The sequence below is a fragment of the Wasmannia auropunctata genome, unplaced genomic scaffold (genome assembly GCF_000956235.1).
Source record: "Wasmannia auropunctata unplaced genomic scaffold, wasmannia.A_1.0 LD336055.1, whole genome shotgun sequence".
NCBI lineage: Eukaryota > Metazoa > Arthropoda > Insecta > Hymenoptera > Formicidae > Wasmannia > Wasmannia auropunctata.
This window is the reverse complement of record NW_012026835.1, coordinates 1209415-1215943: the sequence shown is the minus strand read 5'-3', so window position 1 is coordinate 1215943 and position 6529 is coordinate 1209415. Positions and strand designations below refer to the sequence as shown.

Below are 6529 nucleotides of genomic sequence, written 5' to 3'. Positions count from 1 at the left end.
GTCTATATCTTTATTTTTTTGGAAGATATGAATTTTTAAACATTGGGGAAAAGAGGCTTCAACGCAGGTAACACGGCAATTTTAAGATAGGATAACTTATAATTTAATATTACTAGAGAGATCTTTTATATATTATATCGCCACTTTTACTTTTCGTGTGTGTAATGAATTAGAAAATATATAAATATAATTCTAAAAAGATTTGGCATACGAGCTAATAAATTTGCTTAAAAATATTATTGCCGATGATATATATATAGTAGCTTATGCGTGGGCAAAATATATATGTATATACATAACCAAGGTATAAATAATGTAACGGTATATAATTCCATGTAAGATGGGCGTAGGCTTGGCCATTACTATGCACTATAGATGCATCTTCTCTTCGAGAGCGATTGGAATGGATCCATTCGCGAGTAGATCTAACGCAGCAAACTGGACCGACAAGACCCTCGCCTTTTTCTATTGACCCTAACTGTAAGAGATTGTAATTGTAGCTGTCCATGCAAAGGGTGAGGGGGGGGGTTCATCGCTTATTTCTGATGTCCTATTTCTACTCTTCGTATATATATTTTCTATTGTAAAAGCAGTTTTTATTATACAGGATCTAATAATTTTTTGTTTAAATACGACACAAATAAACATTTCATTACATCAAATATAAAATAATATTACATCGAAAATATTTCTATTAATCTGCTTAATTTTCTGTTATCTAACAATATAATCTCTGTTATAATTGTAATATCAAATATAAATTAAAATTAAAAGATATATTTTCGAAACTGATTATTGCTGAGCAAGAGCTCTTGTCATTTATCGCGATTAAATCGTTGTTTTCATAATATTGTGATTTGATTGTTTTTTAATTGGAAAACAATTTTATGATTATATAGCTACTATAAAATTTTAAATGCATATGGAACAATCAATGTTCTTGTAGGTCGTACCATCACCGATTGCAGGGCGACGCGCGACGTCTTGTCCCACTTAACGATGATGTTGCTCCGACAACTTTTTAAATCCGTTTAATTAGTTGCCTACGGCAAAATGCGACATATCGGTCACTCTCCTTCCGGACATTCCGTGCCTGCGATAATCGTTCGATAGTATCTATATATTTCATGCCAATTTCATATCCTCAATATAATAATTTTGTCTCATCTCCCTTTATTGTGGAAATACGTACTTGTTAAAAAATTTGATTTTGTCTGTATACATATATATATTTGTATAACATACTCTGTTCGTAGGACTTTTTGATATATCTACTGTCTACATCGACGTCACGGTCTTTGCGAGATGATACGATAGCAGCGAGTAAATGTAAACCAGAGATGGGTAGTTATATGTCGCGTAATTTATGCCGCAGGCTATAACTTTCGCTTGAAATCTGTAATATAGTGTAACACTTAGTGAATTAAGTGACTTAGGCAAGATCAGCTAATTGATAATAGCACACTCGATCTCTCATGCGTGTCTTCAATTTCATTCAATAGAGAAACGAACGCACAACGTTTATAAATATTCGTGCAGTAATTTAAAAAATTGACAAATAATAAATCGGGAGATTGCATTCTCTTAGTTTCTTTTCCTGTTTTTTTTTGCCTGATATCCTTTTCCTATGTTAATTTTTTAATGCGATTGAGTATATCGTATAAAATAACTCCCGTTACATTTCATTAACCTGATTCTCGGTGTATTAAAAAAAAAACGCATGAAAAAACTGGATTGCAGCTGTGACAAGTTTTTCAGTAGACAGTTTTCCCGCGGAAGAATATATATCTTACGTAATAGGCAACCGCAATCTCGTATGCTGTCCAGCGAGGTATCGTGATACAAAACCGCGTTCGCATGGATATTATATAGGCATTATATACGTATTACATTCCTTTTTTGACCATCCGTTTCTCTCACGGTTCCGTTCTACGTAAGATCATCATACGGCCGCGATGCTAGATAGCCACGTGCATAAATTAATCCTTTGTTATGCACAGTATAATTTCATGGCAAAACGTTGCATTTGTAGTTCCTGTATCGCGCTATATATCTGCGGTTTCTGTATCGCGCGTGCAAGAAGCGGTTCGAAAAGACATTAGAGAGAGGATAGATGTTAGATAGATTTTATGTCTCACTAACAGACCTCTTTACTTAACCGCTAGCGCCTATTGTTTTCAGATCTTTGCAGATTGAATTTAAAAAGCAGGGTATATGCAATCCTTTGATACACAGAGAAAATTTCCTTTTAAAATTTACCCTGAAAATTATGTTAATCGTGGACAACAGTATTTTGACAAATTTTATGTGATTTTCTCTGTTTTTTTTTACTGTGCACTACAATAAATTTGTTATAGTATATATTTAAGAAAATAGTGAAAATCACATGAAATTCGTCGAGATACTGTGTTGTCCCTGCACGATTAACATGATTTTCAGGGTAAATTTTGAAATAAAATTCTCTCCGTGTATGTATAAAGACAAATGACTAATAACAGCAGCCATCAGTAGCAAATTAAAAAGTGCGACTTTATATTTTTTTTTCCTAAGTAAAAACAAATCAGCTGTTCTTTGAGAAATATAAATAAAGCCATTCAATTTACTTGGCTGACTTTTCTGTGCAGCGATCAATTCTGCTGGACGTCGATAATTATCATTTCTTTCGTTTTACTTCCCTGTTCCCGACGTTGCACAAGCATCCGGAAGTAGCGGCGTTCTTGCCGCTTGATACATGGTTACATGTATCCGCTCAGCCCAGGTCAAGCGTGAATCTAACCCACTGGTATTACTGTCGGATCTCATCCTAAGAAATCACTCTGAATTTTACTTTTCAAGGCTGACGGGAAACGGATCGCTTCTGAAATGCGACGCGATAATGACTCAATTCGTACCTTTATACATGTCGATTTTGTATTAATGTCTCTCGCTAAAATTGTACTATATCGCTAAAATAGATATATTTCATATTAGATGTAATTATAGTTACCGTGTATCTATATATAATTAAATTTAGTTCTCTTTCCTCTTAGACCGAAAATAACGGTATTTAGCGAATTACTTTTCGCTCAAAGACTGCACACCGTTGCACAGAATTTCGTTAACCAGGTCAAACGTGTACTAAATTCATAATCGGTGTGTACGGCGATGGCAATAAATTTAATTAATATTGCCTATTTAATTTATTATAAAAAACAGTAATTGTTACGCATGCATCACGCACGATATGAGAATCATTACGAAATCAGGTCTTATCTCTCATTACCATATTCTTCACGGTGCTTCCTTATTCTCAACGTTGCATAGGCACCCGGAAGCGACATCGTCTCTTATACAGAGTGATACACGAGTACACAGACATCTTATCTTGCAGGGTCACATCTAATACACTGAAATTCTTAAGAATTTCTGTGCAACAGCACGGAGAAAAATCTTTAGCTTGAAGCCAAAATGAAATTATGACGCAGTCTTTGGCTATGGAATTTAGCAACTTTCAGTCTTGAACATCGACATGACGATAAAACTTAAACCTGTTCAACCCGTTGGAAAATTCACTCATTAGTAAGTACCTGTTTATGTCTTAATTCAAATCTCAAATACGAAATACAACCTGCTATCGAATGACAGCAAGTGTATTATGATTAATGTTTGTATAACTATACGTAAATTAAATAATAAAATAGATTTATTGTTGATAAAATGTGAAATTGATGTATACGTATGTCTTAGTTATATCTATTCACTCAACATAATTTATTATTGTTGGAGTTATATGTAAACTTTATTAATTTTAACATTTAATTTAATTTTTAACATTTTAAAAAAAGCATACTTTTATGTTTTTCTAATTAATTATTATCGCGTTAAAAATCCATCAACCAAAACGATGTATATTGTAAAAATTGTAATTTTAAATAGCATTTTTTATTTTGTTCTCCTTTGGCAACGACATTTCTTCCTGTGATATTCTTCATTAACGGTCGCATGATTACAAAGTATGAAAATGGAGTTTCTTGTGGGTTCTGTCTGCAGCGGTACTTGATTACCTTTCGTTAAGAAACCTACTAGAGCCCGTAGCGAGCTGACCTAGTAAGATTGATAGCGTGAGAAAATAAAACACGTGACTTTGATGCACATGTCCAAAATTCGTGAGTCAATTGATAAAATGCATTTATTTCGATATCGCAATCATTCAGTTCGAAATACCAATTATTGCGATTAATTTGACTAGAATTAAAGATTATTCCACTTAAAAGTCCCCTTTTTTCATCTATCAGAAAATCGTAGACTAGATACGTAAGAAAATTTTATTTCTAATTGAGATATTAATAAATATGTATAAAATGTACAAATAATATCAAAATATTAATGTTTGTAATTAATTAATTTAAATTAACTATATTTTATTATCATCATATTATATATGCTTTCATAATAAATTATGTTGGGTGACGATATTTAAAAACTATAAATGCATTCGATAATTAAATATCATGTCTTAAACTTGAAATAAGATATAAAATTTTACTTTTAGCGTTAATTTTTTTATATCACATATTACGCGAAAATTCAGAATAGTAATACAGACGTTTCAAATTTATCAAAACATTCATTCCAGCGAGAGAACCGTTTATTTCCGTTCCACATAACAAGGAATTGTGATACGTTGCGTGTCACGTTACGCCCAACGTCGGCTCGTTAGTTCTTAATCGAAATCGCATCCTTCGATCTCTCGTCGTACCACGTGTCATTATGTATTCATTCAAATTGCACCAATTAACCATTGCTGGAACAAATTTCGCTTTTTGCAAGAAAGGGTCGATAGATACCTCGGTGCGTTCTATATTACGTGCCATCAGGTTTGCATTTAAAAACGGGTACTGGTATGTTTGCTGACATTCCATAAATTAAGCTAATAAACTTTCTAATTGTCGCAATGTAGCTTGCTATTATGATTACATAATTTGCATATTTAGCAAATAAAATTAATACTCTAAGAAATTGCTTAGATAGCATTTTGGACAGCATAAAATGTACGTGTGAAATAATAATTGTACCAATTGGAGACTCAAACATTACATAATACAAGCGGCGTGGCAGAAATGTATAAAATTAACAATGAAAGAGATAAAACTGTATTCTAAATCGAGAGTCGCGTTGAGCAGGCGATTGAACCTGACCCAGTAAGGCGGTCCTCTTGGATTCCCTGGATTCCGACTTTCCGAGTGGTTTCAAGAAACACGGCTGGGCTCACGATACATCAGCGCGCCGTAGGTCGCGACTTGACCCACAGTCTGAAGCTGCACGAGGTGCATGGTCTTTCTCTCGTCAGACTGAACGCGCGAGTTATGGCGCACCATGGCGTATCTCGCGCCGTGCCGCGCCGAGGAAGCGGAGGAAGAAGACGAGGACTCGGCTGGAGAGGCAGCCGAGAGAGGCGACGTGCACACGTGCACCTCGGGGCATTCGCGGGTTGGCAGTCGGCTCTTGAAAGCCGCCCGGTGAATGCCACTCGCGGCTCTCAAACGCGCGTTTTTGCCAACCTCTCTCGGGTGCACCCAGAGGGGTTTGTGTTTAGCGGTCGTGCCGTGAAATTTCGCGCCAAGGAAGATATTACCGAGAGGGAATCTCACACGAAACATGGGGGGAGGGGAAGTGCTGATATTTTTAACCGATAATTTTCACGGTAGCCGTAATGTACAGTATTGAATGTTCGCGCGAGACGGTGGTACGGGAGAGAGAGAGAGAGAGAGAGAAAAAGAGAAGTACGAGAGCGATGTTGAGAGTGTGATTTTTATAGCAAATGCTAATCTCTCCGATGAGTAAAGAAGTCAGCTTCATTTCGCGCGGCGCGGGCGATCTACCGGTCGGTGTTAAAATTGATATTACGAATGGGATAAATCACTTCTACTGAATATCAGAGAAAAAAGGAGAGAGAGAGAAAGAAAAAAAGATAGAAAATCTAGTAGAATTGTCTATGCTTGGAACATTTGAAACTTTGGTTCTAATCTTCTTACACGTGAAAATGTAACTAAACTGTTGCGTTAAATGTCTCATGAGTCTGTGATGCTACATATGGATGTGAGTAAAGTGCTCCATTTAATAAAACATTTTTGAAACAATAATACATTATAAAGTCATTATGTTAAATGCATCATTATATTAAAGGCGTTATTGAATTAATGTTAAACTCACATGTTTTATTTTAAACAAATTTGTATTATTGTTACATTGTTTTAAACAACGATTTTAATATCAACCGCGTACTATATATTTTATATGTCTCTCTGTACATATAACAGAGAATGTATACTGACAATTAATATTAAAACCTTCATGGAGCGGCATAATAATGACGACTAAATTTCTACAAATTTTCTATGCTGTCTTCAGTAAATCACTAAGTTTTTCGATTTCCCAGTAACATACTTTCTTGACGATTTCAACTCGTCGACTCGTCGATAGTAATACGTTACAAGAAACGATACCGCGTAATAAATAAAATATAAGTTCCAAAATATATCTCGATTTA

At 34.9% G+C, this 6529-nt stretch overlaps 1 protein-coding gene across 1 annotated transcript in view; it reads left to right on the top strand.

The window, feature by feature from the left end:
- The first annotated feature begins 5508 nt into the window (after positions 1–5508).
- The window catches only part of LOC105450838, a 36476-nt gene continuing 35455 nt past the window's right edge, over positions 5509–6529 (top strand). The window contains exon 1 of the mRNA XM_011690896.1: positions 5509–5683. The gene's annotated coding sequence lies outside the window, so the exon portion shown is untranslated. The remainder of the gene's footprint in view (positions 5684–6529) is intronic.